Source organism: Canis lupus, chromosome 17 (genome assembly GCF_048164855.1).
Source record: "Canis lupus baileyi chromosome 17, mCanLup2.hap1, whole genome shotgun sequence".
Classification (NCBI taxonomy): domain Eukaryota; kingdom Metazoa; phylum Chordata; class Mammalia; order Carnivora; family Canidae; genus Canis; species Canis lupus.
Window position 1 is genome coordinate 49,747,885 of NC_132854.1, and position 16,814 is coordinate 49,764,698.

Genomic DNA, 16,814 nt, shown 5'->3' on the forward strand with positions numbered 1-16,814 from the left:
AATTTGCAAAGGCATATCCTGACCTGCATTCAGATGCTGTAAATTATGTATTTCTCAAAAGCATGAACATTATTCAGAGCCTCTGTATTAAATATAATTCAGATAAACAATTAACAAAGAGTTACAGAATAATTATCATAAATAGCACACCTGAGAAGTCCACAGGCCTTTATGGGATACATGTCTTTTTTTTTTTAATTTTTATTTATTTTATGATAGTCACAGAGAGAAAGAGAGAGAGAGAGAGAGAGAGAGAGAGGCAGAGACACAAGCAGGCTCCATGCACCAGGAGCCCGACGTGGGATTCGATCCCGGGTCTCCAGGATCGCGCCCTGGGCCAAAGACAGGCGCTAAACCGCTGCGCCACCCAGGGATCCCTATGTCTTTTGAAAGATGATTGTCAAGATCAAGCCAAATCAAGAAGAATAGTTTCAAGTCACTGCATTGGAGAAATTTATATTATTTCAACCTATATTTTTAAGGATAATATCATACTTTTGGGATCACAGTAAATTAGTTGAATGAATAAAAAAAGAGCCCATATTTCTGATGAGTAGAATTTAGAAATAAATGAACCTGACTGAAATAAGGCCTAATTCAACAGTTCTAACTGAATTAACTTTGACATAAAAAAAAAAAAAAAGGCAGTAAGTAATTGGGACCCTCTGAAACCACGGAAGAAAGTTGAGGAGTACAAAAATAGAGGTTTGGGCACTGTCAGGACTAAGGACTAAAGCAATTGCAGATCCACAAACGTTGGTTGAGATTGATCCTGAAATCTAATTCCATACATTCAACATTCTACTTGCCCATCACCATTCAAGCGTCCGCTACTTCTTTATAAGAGTTTGAGACTTAAAGGTTGTCAACACAGCAGAGTCTGAAGACAGAAGGAATAACTACTATCAGTCACATACATCCAGCTGTGCCTTGGGAGACATTATATTTTGAAAACTCTCACCAAGGTGCTGCCCGGTTATATATCTTATATATCCCCATTATAGACACCTTATATTCCCTGTTAAATACCCTGTTATATATACCTGTTACAGCACCTTTATATACCCTGTTATTGCACTACCACCATCCCTCCAAATTTCCCCTTTTAAATTCTGAGACTTATGAGTGCTCAAATATGCCTATTTCCCACACCACCAATTTGAGTCCAATCCTTGAAACTCATGTAGGTGGTTTATTAATATTTTGTTCTTATACATAATATCACTATAAAAACTTTTGTACAAGTAATTTTATTTTGCTATGAAGAGTTTCTCGAGGATATATAAAGAATGTATATCCTATTTCTTGAGACTTGCAACATCATAGGGCATAGATAAACAATTTAATAGATAAAGCAAAAATTTTTTTCAAAGTAGTTGTACAAAACCATATACTTACCAATAGAGTTTATGATTTTCCAATGTTCAATATAATTATCAGTACTTACTTGTTTTAGCTTTTTATTGTTAGGTCAATCAAATGGATGGAAAATTAGAAAGTTTAATAAGTCATAAAGTGTCTCTGCCTGTAATCCCCCCCCCGCCCACAAAACAACCTCTTAAATATTCATAAGAGTTTTCACATAAGTTTTTTGAGTGGCTTGGTACTAATTTTGTGCTTCTCATTTATCTATTATCTGTATTTATAGGTATGTATAAACATATGTATAAAGATATATATGTATGTCTAATATTTTGTATTTGAACTCACTTATAACCACCAAGGAGTACAGTTCTTACATATTGTCTGAGACAGAAACTCAATAAATATCTTTTAATCAAGATATCGACTCAAAAAGGCTTCACATATATATGACTTTCAGTTTCATGAAAGTCCAAAGAAATTTGTTTATGCTTTTCTAAGATAAATAAATGATACATGAACAAATTCATTCCACAAGAAATTTAAGCATGCAAATGAGAATACAAGAGTATTTATATGGTAGGTTGGTCAAACATAATAATAGCTTAAATTTTTTGTAAGAAGGTGCCACAATTTGCAAAGCATATTTGCATAGATTTTTAACTATCATGACACTTAAGTCTCTGAGTTAATAGAAGGCATTCATGTTTCCACTTTACAGCTAAGAATTTCAGACAGGTTGAGTTTCAGAATTCCATAGTTCACAAATGTCAGTCTATCATCTATCTATCTATCTATCTATCTATCTATCATCTACCTATTTTTTTTCTCTAGCTCTCTATGATCTATCTAGCTTACTGAGATATAGTTTAACTATAAACATAAGCTTTTGATTTATATAATTCATGGTTTTTAGAATATTCAGATATTGATAGAATAGAATATTTTAGAATATTCATGGTTGTACAATCATCATTACCTAATTTTAGAATATTTTCATCTGCTAAAAAAGAAATTCCATGCCCCTTAGCAGTCGTTCCCTATTCCCACTAGCTCCTGCAAAACTAATTGGTTGAGGAGTGTATTGTTTAATATCTACATATTTATAAGTTTCCTGAATTTCTTTCTCTTATATATTTCCTATTTAATTATGTTTTTGTCAGAAAACATATTTTGTATAATTTTGATCTTTGTATAATTCTTTAGGCATTTTGTATTGCCTAACATGGTTTATTCTGGAGAATGTTTCATGTACTCTTGAGATGAATGTGTATTCGGGTGTTGGCTGATGTGTTCTACACACCTGTTTTGTCAAGTTAGTTGATAGTGCTGTTCAAGTCTTCTCTTTCCTTAGCTTTTTGTCTAGTTATGTTATGCATTATTGGGAGAAGTGCATTGAATTCAACAATTATTGTTGAATTGTCTATTTTTCTTTTCAATTGTCAGGTTTTGATTCATGAATTTAGGGTTTGTACTGAAAGGTGAATATGTGCTTATCATTATTACATTTTCAGGATAGATTGATCTTTTCATGATTATAAACCGCCCTTCTTTAGTTCTAGTAACAATTTTTATATTAAAGTCTATTTTGCCTGATACTAGCGCAGCAGTTCATGCTTTCTTTTCATTACTGATTGCATTGTTAGTCTTTTTTACATTCATTCTCTTGCTTTTTTTTTTTAAGTTTATTTGTAATTGTCTTAATTAGCCATCCTCTTTGAAAGATAGTTTTGCTCTGTACAAAAGTTTTGCTTGATAGTCCTTTTATTTCAGCACTTTGAATATGGTATCTCACCGCCTTTGGCATCTGTGCTTTCTGATGATAAGTCAGCTTATATTCTTGCTGGAGATCCCTTTTGATAAGTTATTTATCACTTGCTACTTTTAAGATTCTCTCATTGTTTTTGGCTATTGAGAGTTTATGATGTGGCTAGTTATGGATCTCTTTGAGTTCTTCTATTTGGAGTTTGTTGAGCTTCCTGGATGTGTAGATTAATGCTTTCCATTAAATTTAGGAAGTTTAGGCCACTCTTTCTTTAAACATTGTCTCCACTCTTTCCTCTCTCCCTTTTCCTTCTGAAACTCTCTTGATGATGTACATACATTTAATCATAATTCGCTTTTTTTGAGAAATGTTCATGTTTCCCCTTTTTCTCTTATGTTTCTCTTATGCAGATTCTTATGCTTTTATTATGCAGTTTCTGAGACTGAATAACATAAATTAACTATCTTCAAGTATTCTTTTTTCTGTCTGTTCAAGTCTACTTTTCAACTCCAGAATATCTATTTTTCATATGACTTTTATCTATCTATAGATATTCTCTATTTGGCATGACATAGTTTTCTACTTAATTTAATTATTTAGGTAAGGTTTCCTTTAATTCTTTGAACACATTTATAGCAGCTGTTTAAAGTATTTGTCTAGCAAGCCCAACATCTGAGTTTCCTCAGTGTCAGTTTCTAATGACTGCACTTTTTTTTCCCTGTGTATGGAACATACTTTGATATTTCTTTTAAGTTTTCATAAATATTTTTCTGTAAAAACTGGACATTTTAAACAATAAAAATCTGGCAATTCTGAGAATCACATTTTACCCTAGCTGAGGTTAGCTGTTTTTTCCCATATGTTGTTTTATTTTGTTTATTGTCTTTCCTAGACTAATTCTATAAAGTTTATTCTTGTTTGAGAGTGGCCTCTGAAGTCCCTGTCCAGTTAGCCTACTTGTCCACTAATGATTGGGCAGATCTTCCTTTAGGTTCCTGGACCTAGTAAATCTCCCACTGTTTGATGAAGGGCCCCATGTGTTCAAGGCTCAGGCAGGCAGTTTACATCTCTGTCTTAGTTGTGACTTTCTGCTTGCACGCATCCTTAAAATCAGTCAGTGGTAAGCAGTTCTGGCGTTCTCCAGTCTTTCCTGAGAATATGCACAGCTCTGCATATGTGTATGGCCTTATATATCTTTCAAAGCCTTCTATGGACATTTCATTTTCAAGGTTTTCCTTTTACGATTTTGACTATAGAATGGTTAAAAGTTTGTCCCTTCTAGTAGTGCTGCATCATATACACACTGCAATGTTAGGCAATTTCCACTCATATATGCCCTGGGGATAAGGGTTTTCTTCATTTACTGACCTCTGAGTCATCTCCAAGCAAAACCCTGTGAATGGGGGCTTTTCCAGGGAACTGCCAGACAGATTAAATAGTGAGATATTTCAGGGGATTAGGCTTTTGGGGGAACTCCAAAAACATTCTGTCTGCTGGTTTTAACAGTTATTGTGTTTTCTAGGCTGCAGGTGTTATAAGGCTGCCACAGAGCCTGTTGGGAACAGGGGAGATGGCAATAGGGAGAGCATTAATGCCAGAGCACTTAAATTCTTACCCTGCTTTAGCTATTTATCTTGGATTGATTGTCCAAGAATTGTTGCAAGCTTTTGGTTAAATAAGTGAGTTTTGAAATGTTAATTTTGACTGTTTCACCACTGTTGTCATTGCTTTTATTGAGGTACAGACATTCACACATCTTTATTTCACCATTCTCGAAATACTTCGTGCCAATACTCTAACTTTTAATTTTTAATCCAACTTTAAAGTTTTTTGCTATATCACATCAACATGGAGAAAATGTCAGTAAGATAGGTTGGGGAAACTGGAAGACTACACATGGTAAGAAAACTAAATATGCTTGAGAAAGTCATTGTATTCTGGAAATAGCATGTGCATTGGAGTTAAACTATCTTTGGTTCAAATTCCAGTTAATAACTCTAAGACTTTGACATTTTCTTTGTAATCAATGATGCACATAGGTTTTCCCTTACCTAATGGGCTTAGTAATAATACCTTCTAAAAAATTGCTACAAACCTTAAATAAGGGGTTTTAGAATTTTAATAAGTTGAACTTTTGTTTTGGATTTTTCAAATATAGATAAACTGATTAGTAGTAAGATATGATAGAACAATTTGGCATTAGAATCCTAAATCTGTTTTCTGCATCTAGATTCCGTGTTTCTTAAAAGGAGAAGAGTTTGACTCACTTCAGCAGGCTTTACTAAAGGAAGAGGAGAAGCCAAGGATCAAAAGCTTTAATTTATGTGGTAATCTGTGTTTTTCAGCCAAGTATTTTCATCTATAAAATATTTATTTAATGATGTTAATATAAAAATATTATTCATCTATTGTTAATTAAAATACCAAAAACCTTCAGGATTTTGTAAAGTTTTATAAGCTCAGAGACAGAAAACTGACTTATCCTGATATTTCCAATCTGAGCTTTTCTGAATCTGCTTATGGATTCTTTGATATTGATGTGACTTGTCTAGAAGCTGGACTTCAAAGAGAAACCAATGTCATTAAGAAAAAATAATTTTTCCTCCTTCCCCCCATCTTATGATCAGGTAAACTTTTAAACCTAACTCTGAATTTAAAAAAAAAAAAAAGTGTGTTTGAACTATTTTTTTTCTCTTTAAAGAAAGATTGAAGAAAGACTTCAAAGAACCTGTCACAAAAGGCATCATACCTTGGGTTGAAGGTATGATTTCTATAGACCGCAGTTCAGCCCTCAGGATACATATAGATCTATCTCCAAATGGATACAGGACTGCCTTAGATCTAATCATTTCTTAAAAGTAAAAGTAGACTTGCAAAGACAGGGTACAGAAAGTAGAATTTAAAGCACCCAGTGCCACTACACAGACTATCAATATTGATTTAAATTGTATTCCTTCTATGAAAATAACCTCAGTATCTTCCTTGCAGAAATGTTCCTCCTTCTACAGAAAACAAAAACCAACTCTAGAGAAGCCAGTGTCTCTGTCAAAACTTGGACAATACCAGGAGATTTATTTAATTCATTTTGGTTCTGAATTACTACGCTCAGGAAGAAGAGATGAGGAAAGAAGAGATAAAAAGAAAAATACACGTGAAATTACCTAGCAACCTATATAGATTTGTTGAAGTATCTGGGTAGTTTTGAAAAATCCAAAGAAGTATCCAGATCTCCATTACGTAAAACGTTTTATTTGGGAATCTCTCACTTTTAAAACGAATATTTAGGATTTGGCCTATTAGATTGCAGATAGGCTATTAGATTCAGGAGAATCCACTCATCTCCAAGTTTAAGTGCATTTTTATTCATTTCTTTCTTTTTAGCTAGAAATTGATCTTACCACAAACCACCTCCCCTGGCACATAGATGCCTCATCCTATTCTGACCATCTGTTGCCCTATCCATAGCAATAGCCATTATTCAAAATGCACCCAAATGTTCCAAATCAATCTTTTTTTAAATTTAAAAATGTGTAAAAGCATTGTAAGAAGGAAAAACATATTCCTGTATCTCTATCTGTATCTTCTTCTCCAAAACTTGTCCAATTCAGCCAATAACCATCTGTAGCAAGTCAAACTTTCCATAAGCAGTTCCTCCTCTCATTCTTTCAACTTCTATGAAAGACAATAAAGGGCTCACTCGTCCTAACAAATAAATCCTAATAAATGAGTGCCAGGAATTCATCACTTATCTGAATAGTAGACACCTTAAATCACTAAGTACTATCCATCCTGTTTCTTCTCTTGGTAAAGGTTTAACACACACGTCATCAGCACCATCAGCATCATTAACAGAATTTTTGGCACAAACAACAGTAAACAGTCAGGGCTTTATTATAGAAATATAGTAAGTCATCCAAAGAGTAAGTTTAGAAATCAGAGAGCAAATAGATAACACTTATGTGAATTCAAATGGGAAATACAGCTATGAAAAGGACAGCAAGACAAAAGTGGGATGACTTTAAAGAACACATATGGGCAATGATTCTTAACCTAGATATTAAAAGAAAGGGGAGGTTAAGGTAGTCATTTATAACAACAACAATAATAAAGTAAGCTGAGAAGACTTAGAAACAATGATAGGTTGACTATTTCTTTTTTAAGTCTAAGGCCTGCATAGCATTACAAATTATACCAACACTTGGTTCAAAATTCTCCCCTTCTACATAATTGATTTTCCTTTGTAACCTAAACATGTGAATCTGAAGATGCCTCCCTCTTTTTTCCCTTCTTTGGCATAATTTTCCAATGTCACCTTTTTATGTCTTCACACTGTAGAAATTATACGTCTTATAAAATTCCTCTTTGAGAGATTTCTAGGATTTAAAAACATGGTATTATGATCATGTTAGAATCCAAGCAACAATAAAATTACCAACATTTTCTTTTATAATGAGGGCTCCAAGTGAAATTAACACACATGATACAATTTAAAAACTGAGGAGCTTAGGCTCTACAAAGACCTGTTAAGAAACATATTCAAGGTAATTTTACGTCTCTGAGTTATGGTTCTAAATAATTTTGCATAGTTGTCACAAGTAGTTCGAGTACAGGTGGCCAATACTCTCTATCCAACTGCAAGTGCTGTGTCATAAAAATTGTTACACTTAGATTAATATTGACCTAAATCGTTTTCCTCATGTTTATCTTTTGTTTTTGTTTTTCTGGCACATTCACAATTACCATTTATTAAAGGTCCTGGATAAGCAAGCTGATGTTAAAAAAGTCCAGCACTTATGGCTTTCCAGACTGTCTTAATTAAAGAGGCATACTTTCGGGCAGCCCAGGTGGCTCAGTGTTTTAGCGTTGCCTTCAGTCCAGGTCGTGATCCTGGAGACCTGGGATCGAGTCCCATGTCAGGCTTCCTGCATGGATCCTGTTTCTCCCTCTCTCTGGCTGTCTCTGCCTCTCTCTCTCTCTCTGTGTGTCTCTCATAAATAAATAAATAAAATCTTAAAAAAAAAAGTGGCATACCTTTCTCATTTCTCTCTATCTCAGCACATAATTCATTTCTTCATAACTTTTATGGCTATCTGAAATCATCTTATTTATGTCTTTACATTAGGGCAGGAACCTATTCCGCTTTTCCATTCATGTCTCCCCATATCTAGCAAAGTATCTGGCTTATAGTAGTTTTTTAATGAATATACTTTGAATTAATTAATAATGAATGAATGAATGAGTGTAGAGTGAGTCAATGAATCAACCAAATTTAATTAAAATGAATTTCTTTTATAGTACATGAGGAAGTGAGAGCCAGCTTAACTTTCAAGATAATCTTATACAAAACGTTGACTTGTGGCTTAATAACATTTGCCAAATCATAACATTTCAATAAATCATTCCTCTGTTCCCTGTTGCATACCATGATCTGTGGACTCATGCTTAATTTATTGCATTTTCTTCCAGCTGCATCTGTATGATCTAGTCTACTCTGCATCACCTCTGTTTATACACCATTGCCCATGGATGTTTCTCTGCTCTTTGTTCATTCACAGTGAGAGAATATAAAACAATAATCACGCAAGCTCATTTGTTATAGAAGTCCATATGTTATTGTCCTTATTTTTAGCTTGGATTTTGCAGAATAGGGTTTAACTGATGTCAGTTTCTTAGAAATGTATTTTGTACCATCCTATTATGGTCAAAAGCTAGGTGTAGAAAGGGCAGCTGGGTGGCTCCATGGTTGAGCATCTGCCTTTGGCTCTGGTGCTGATCCCGGGGTCCTGGGATAGAGTCCTGCATCAGGCTCCCTGTGTGGAGCCTGCTTCTCCCTCTGCCTGTGTCTCTGCCTCTCTCTCTCTCAGTGTCTCTCATGAATAAATAAATAAAATCTTAAAAAAAAAAGCTATGCGTAGAAAAAACATAGATTCAAAAAAGGAGAGAATTAGACAGAAATATGTTATTGAGATCACAACCCTTGGTCCTATATCTCATTTACATTTTCCCTAATTACATTCAGACTTCCTCCTTCTGTCTCTATATTCTCTTCCATATTAATTTCCTTTCTCTGTATTTATATATCAGTTTCCTCCTCTGGCCTGCTAATAGAATGCTCAACAGTGTTACAAAGCTGTATCTTAGTAGACTGAAAGAGTCAATTCATTTCTCTAAGGACCTATTTTGCTCTCAGGAGGTAATATAGGTTCCTGGACAACCTGATGATTAAACAACAAAACAAAACAAAAACCTTTTTTTTTTATTAAACCATATTTTTCTCCATAGCATAAATGATTATAATTAAAAACCATAACTTTTGAGCCATGAAAACAACAATAGTCTATATTTCCCATTAAACTTTGTTTAACCTTACATTCAAGGAACCAGAGCTTTTATGCAATGGTAGATCATAAGGTCTTCCATATCCATATAGCTGTAGGGATTTATAAACGTGAACATTATCTCCTCTCAGCACATTCCTCCTCAACATACATTCAGAGAAGCTAATGAAAATGAGATCAAGTTCACAGATAAATACCAATTAAAAGGAAATGAAAATGATCCCCAGATTTGTAATCTTCTCAGAAAGAAATCATGGGGGATCCCTGGGTGGCGCAGCGGTTTGGCGCCTGCCTTTGGCCCAGGGCGCGATCCTGGAGACCCCGGATCGAATCCCACGTCAGGCTCCCGGTGCATGGAGCCTGCTTCTCCCTCTGCCTATGTCTCTGCCTCTCTCTCTCTCTCTATGTGACTATCATAAATAAATAAAATTAAAAAAAAAATTTAAAAAAAAAAAAAAGGAAAGAAATCATGGTATGGTGGACTGGGCAAGTCTTTTTCTTATTTTTACTGTAAAGGATAATTGGGATGAAATTCTGAATTAGAAGATGGTAAGTTTAAGCAAATAACAACCTCTCTATGATACATGAGCCTATGAATCCCAATCAATGCTTGGTGTTAAAATGTTAAACTATGGGGTTACTGAATCCAAAATATTCTTGCCTGTATGGAGGGATGTTTTGGGGAAAAGCATATTGATTTGATAAAAGTTGATTAGACCATATGACAATCTAATCCTAATAGTTTGGCTTATTAGGTCCAGAATAAAAAATATTTAGTTGTTGTGCTTGCAGAATATAAAAATATTTAGTTGATATGTTTGCAGAATACACAGTAAAAGAAAACAGTCATAATCACATACACATAAAGACACATTTGTATGAACTGCTGAATGTGCTAACACAAAGAGTCATGGACGATCAAGGACCACATTTTTATTACACACTTGTGGATTGGAAGGCAGAACTAACATTAAATTTCAGTAGTGCACCCTACCTTCTTTATTGGTGAGAGGTATGTAAGATGACATAGCAACAGCATTTATCATAGTGCATGAAACATTGTTAAATTATTCTTTAAAATGTTTTCAATACAGTTCTTATAGTTCCTATTTATGTTATGTCCAGGTGCTTTTCTAGATGTTTGAGATACATCAGTAGACAAAATAATAGTAATAATATAAAAAGTACCTAATGTCATAGGATTTAGAGTCCAGTAGGCTCAGATTAAAAATTATATATATATATATATCTCCATCCTATCTATCATCCATCTATCATCTATGTTGTTTGTGTGTATGTTGTACATGTTTGTGTTTTTGCTATATTAAAAGATGACAAGTGGCTTGGGATGGATGTGTGACAATTTTAAATTGTGGTCAGGGAATGTGTCACTGAGAATTTGACACTTGAGCAAGCATCTTAAGGAAGCGAGTGCATGAACCATGTGGATATACAGGGAAAAACATTTCAGGTACTTGAAAGAGAGCATGCTTTGAGCACCACAGCACCGGATTAACTGAGGCTGCATAAGTGAAAAAAGAGAGTGATGGCAAATGAGGCTTATCAAGATCGGGAGGGTCAGACCACATGGAAATTTCTAGGGCAATGTAAAGATGTAACATTGAGTGAGCTACAAAACCATTGTAAAGATTGAACGAAACAGTGGTATAATAGGACATATTATTCAAAAGAATGCTGGTTTTTGTTTCTGTTTTTAGAATATATAGGAAAGGGTGGAAGCAGGGAGACTAGAAGACAAATTGAAATGTGTATGAAACATGATGACGATGTGGAGCAAAGTGGTTATAATAGAGATGCTGAGATGCAGCTAATTCTGAATATTGCTTGAAAACAAAGATTTCAAGATTGACATATAGATGTGAGAATAAAAGAGGAGTCAAGAAGGCCATTCAGAAATTTGGACTGAGCAACTGGAAGAATGGAAAATATTGTGGTTCGAGCAGGTTTGGGAAAAGAATGCCTTGAGTTTAATAGTAGACATGTTTAATTTCTCAATATCCAAGTGAATATATTGAGTTCATAATTCAAAATATGAATTCAGATAATTTGAGATAAATCTGGACAAGATATTTGGATATATTGGGGCTATTTAATTTCAAGGCCTGGAGGAAGATCTTCAAGTTAGTTTGTAAATGAAAAAGAAAAGAGGGGCACCTGGGTGGCTCAGTGGTTGAGCGTCTGCCTTTGGCTCAGGTCATGATCCTGAGGTCCTGGGATCGAGTCCTGCATCAGGCTCCCCACAAGGAGCTTCCTTTTCCCTGTGTCTCTGCCTCTCTCTGTGTCTTTCATGAATAAATAAAATAAATCTTAAAAAAAAAAACTAAAAAGAAAAGAAAAAGAAAACAGTTAGCAATATATAGCAATGGAGAATTCCAACATCTAGAGGTCAAGGGTATGAACATGTTCCACAAAAGACCCTGTATAGAGGTAAACCACAATATAAGAGTAATAGGAGGAGAAAGTAGTTTTCCAGGAATGTGTGTAGTATTGAGTCAAAAAGTCTTGAGTGATTTTTTTTTGCATGAAATATTGCAGGTAAGGTAACATTCATTAAGATCAACCCATTGGGTAGTGGAACCTACTCTACTAGCAAATGAGAGCCAATCCTGTATGTTTCTTCATGCTGTGTTCATCAGCCTCATGTTAGAAGCTTGAAATTGGCCTGGTTGGAGTATTTATACCATGAGCATCAGCAGACTCAGAACTAGAGAATTTTTCTCCCACTAAGAGTCGTTGTTAATATCAACCAGCACACCACTGACAAAGACATGATTGTTGGATTTAGTAATGTGTAGATCACCAGAGATAAAGACTTACATTTTTGGAAGAGCAGTAAAGGGAAAAGCTTCAGTGAAGTGGTTAAGAAAGAAAAGAACTGCAACCAATGAGTGTGGGTAACTCTTTTACAAGGTTTATGTAAAAAGACGGTAGCTATAGCAATATGTGGATCAAAAGATTTTTATTTGTTTGTTTTGTATTTTTGAAGGGGATGTATAGCATTATTGTATGCTAATGGAATTGATTGAAGGAGTCCAGGAGAGAAATGATAGTGAAGACAGGGAGAAACGGATGGAATTGTAATCTTAGAAAGGGGTGGAGTGTAGTACTTAAGTGGAGGAGTAATTTTTCAGAAAGATTACAGACTTTTCATCCCTGACCATAGATGGGAACACAGAACATACGGCTCATATGCATGGTGAGAAAAATACCATTTGTGATTGCTTCTTTCTCAGAAGTGAAATCATCAGCTAGTGGTGAGAATGGGGCAGAAACTAGTTGGAATTATGAGGTGGTTAGGACAAGATGGGAAATAGCAGGCTAATGAATGCCTAGAGAAATGTAGGAGGTCCCCCTGGCAGCACTAAGGGCCCACTTGATGTTAATAGTCACGAAATTAAAATAAAGCCACTAAACAGGACTTGATTTTCTTCAGCAGCAGTTAAAACTTCAAGAGTAGGTAAAGAATTGGCTCTAACAATGGATAAGTATAAAAGGAAGCATAGTCATGATGAGGGAATTGATGCTGAAAACACAGATTAAATTATGAACTGAGGAATTGAAGCTAGTTAAGGATGCAAATGAATACCTGAAGGAAATGAGGAGCATAAAAGGGAAAAGGTTTAGATGGAATAAAAAATAGCAGTTTGGAGCCCGGTAGGAAACTGGGATAGAGTGGAAATGAAAAAAAAAGTCAGATTCATAGAATTGAATTTATGAAAGTTGTTAGCGAAATAGAGGTCTAGTTACTGAGAGATCACATTAGTTAAAAAAGCATCTATGTGTTTTTTTTGCAAACACCAAGCATAATGGCAGAAAGAGTTTTCAGTAAAATTATAATTAGTAAGAATCTAAAACCTACAGTGATTGAGGGAAAGTGAACCTCACTGAAAAATGATTGCAAAAAAGAAAAGGTAACTAAAATCTATAACAAATGCAATCAGTGACTCTACTCACAAGATGTTTGGAAAGGCAAAAGGCCTATGGGGAATCTTCCAACAAAGGGCAAAATGAAGTTAATCCTTGGGATCTCAAGCAGATTGTGATAGTTAAACAGATGACTGTTACCCAGGTACAAGCAAGTGGTAAGGAGTTATGGCTAAGATCACAGAATGGCTTAGGGCCCCATTTTTCCTCCTAGATGTATGGAAGCCAGAGCAGAGATCCTACTGGAAATACCTGGAGGTCTAATGCTCTCTTTATTACATACATATTACAAATTTAACCACTTCTTATATTAATGTGAAGATGCTAAAGAAGGATTAGATTATTGCTCAGAAATATTCACTTTCTTCCCTTCAGTACCCTGGGAAATGAAACTTTCTCACTTTTTTTGATGATGGATTAAGCTTATGATTTTCTGTAACACAAACAGGATGTTAATAGACCTATTACAAGGAGATATTTGAAATGCGCTTGCACAATTCGTCTTGTTCTTTTGCAGCCTCTACTATCTTTGTGGGAAGAACAGAAACAAGTTGGCTGAAGACAGCCAACTCCCCAAAAGCAAAAGAAGTGTAGGTGAGATCAAGAGAGCCATCAGGTTAGCCAGGCTGGATTAGCCAATCCCATGCAAATATGCAGATGAGTGAGAATAAGTGATTCATTCTTTCAAGTCATTGAATATAGGGTTTGTTTCTTTGGCAATAACTACTGATATACTGCTTGAATACATTAAAAAATTGTGACTAAAGTAGAGGTAGATAATTTTGAAATATGGAATTCCAAGGGGAAGTACAGTTTGGCATGGCATGCTGGAAGTGTATGTGTGTTTATGTATGTGAGAAGTTCTGGGAGGAGGCATTCTAGGAAGGATCTAGTGGCTTATGAATGCGGTCAGTGACTCAAGTTCTTTCTATTTCACAATCCTTAGCATTCTCCAAATTGTTTCAAATCAGCAAAGGGCTACACCACAACTCACATTCTATTGCGTTGTTACCTGGAATTATTAATGATAATATTTAACATTATTTAAGAATCATATTAATAATTATATTATAATAATAATAAAAAGTGAAGCTGTGATTATTAGGCTTAATGACCTGGTAAATTGATTCATGGTCATAATTGCAATTTCATGTACAGCTTGCTCTTGACTCACAGCCCTGGATTTAGCATCAATCTGTGTGAGGAAAAGGGTATCTTAAGAATCAGAGTCTGAGGTCTTTTTTTGTTTTTCTTTTTTTTTGAGTTAAATAATTATTGAATTTGAACTTAAGATTTGATTAAGAAGTCTGCTTTTGCAAATGTATAGAATTAATGATTTATTAATATTTATAAGTATTTATCTACTACCACATCATATAGACAGTGATCTAAATAGAACTACAAATAATACATAAACAAAAATATCTAGTGTCCTATATATGAATTGGAAATGATTTTCCATAGCAGTGGTTTTTATATAGTGGTTTGTATAATTATAATAGGTATCTTTTCATGATCTTTTACTTTTGTGAAGATCTGAAATAAAAAGTATCTATTTATTATATTATAAATATTTATTATAATATAAAATATTTATTCTGCATCTTATATAAGCAACTATACTCCAAGTTTCAAATCATCAAATCTAATATTCACTTTTGGAAAAGAAATAAAGAAACAAAAACAAACTTCATGTTACACATGTAACTAGGATCTCATTTAAACTTCATAAAAGCCCTTTAAGTTTAGTATCATTCCCTTTTTAACTTGAGAGGTAGGAAGGATCATAACAGTTATAACTTAGCCATGGTAATAGATCTAATAAAAAATGCACATTTTTCATAATTAGTCTCTGAATTAAAACACATTATAGATTTTATTTGAAGTTTTTCTTTTCTACATCAAATACACAAATTATTCTACAATTTTTACAAAGCCTTCAACTTGCTTTACACAAAAAATAGGTAAATTGAGTAAAGAGGAATTGGGAAGGAGTTAAAAATAAACATCACCAGCTTTATTGATATTATCATTATTGTTGCTTCAGTAATACAAGCTAAAATAATCATTTCATATGTACAAAATTGGCCAGTTTTTCTTTTTTTATTATGCAGCTAAATATTTATTATTTTATATTTTACAATATTAAAAACACTTAGGTTATTTTCTTGCATTTAAAATTTTTGTGATTAAAATCAGATTAGCTGAAAAGAATCAAAGATAATGGTGCTTAGGAAAAGATTTCTAGTCAGATGATGGGGATAAACAGGTAAAAACAAGTTGTGTGTGTATGTATGTGTTGGCATTTGGGTAAGTTTGGCAAAAATCTCAATTTCTAGGCCAAGGTGTCACATGTTGATATTATGTCATACTTTTGAAATTTGATTGTTCAATTAATTTATTTCTCATAGAATATAAATAGAGTCAATGAGCCAGATTACCTTGATCTATTACAGTAATAATTTATTTAAAAATAAAAATAGATTTTTATAATTAGCTTATTTTACTTAGGGTAATATCCTCAAGTTTCGTCCATGTTGTATTATGTGACAGGATTTCCTTTTTTCTAAGGCTGAATAATATTCCATATATATATAACAATTCCTTTATCCATTCATCCATCAATGGACATTTAGGTTGCTTCCACATTTCGACTATTGTGAAGAATACTACAATGAGCATGGGTGTTCAAGAAAGAATATATTTTAACAATGCAGGATCTTTGTCATGTATCAAATGAGTAACAGAAGATTTGTAAATTGCTAGGAATTTGGCAAACTTCTCTGAATCATCACTTCTGGAATAAACAAAGGTGGTGATTATCAATTCTCTAAAGTTTTATGTAAACAGGGAATACTGGAGATTTTAGAGTCTCTCTGCCAATATAAAAATGCCAACTTAATATCAAAATATGATTCAATAGGATATATTTTAATATTAAAGTCTATTTATTACATATTTCTATATGAAAAAGAACATCAGCTTCATTTTACATGTAATTTGTAGGTAATGTAAATAGAGGGAATGGGAGACTATCAGGCATCTATAAAAAATAAATCATTTATTATTATTAATTTTTTAAAAAAGATTACTTATTTATTTATTCCTGAGAGACACAGAGAGAGGCAGAGACATAGGCAGAGGGAGAAGCAGGAGCCTTGCAGGGAGCCCGACGTGGGACTAGATCCCAGGACCCCAGGATCACGCCTTGAGTTGAAAGCTGATGCTCAACTGCTGAGCCACCTAGGTGTCCCTATTATTCTTAATTTTTGAGTAGAGTAAATTGACTTTAGTGATACATGGTCAAGAAACATATTCCATAATGTCATCCTGGGCTTGAAGCATAGATTAGGCAGGTATGGAGAAGTTTACTATCAGTTTAGAAATATCTCTGTCTCTGAAGA

General features: G+C 34.0%; 1 long non-coding RNA gene across 10 annotated transcripts in view; it reads right to left on the reverse strand.

The window, feature by feature from the left end:
- LOC140608415 (uncharacterized) overlaps positions 1 to 16,814 on the reverse strand; it is a 56,199-nt gene that overhangs the window by 2,658 nt on the left and 36,727 nt on the right. The window contains exon 5 of one of the 10 annotated variants that reach the window (XR_012010447.1): positions 7,106 to 7,500. The exons of 8 other annotated variants lie outside the window; for them this stretch is intronic. This is a non-coding gene — a long non-coding RNA (uncharacterized lncRNA). Of the gene's footprint in view, positions 1 to 7,105; positions 7,501 to 14,563; positions 14,606 to 16,814 lie in introns of those variants that run through there. One more of the 10 variants, XR_012010446.1, reaches the window with a different exon arrangement.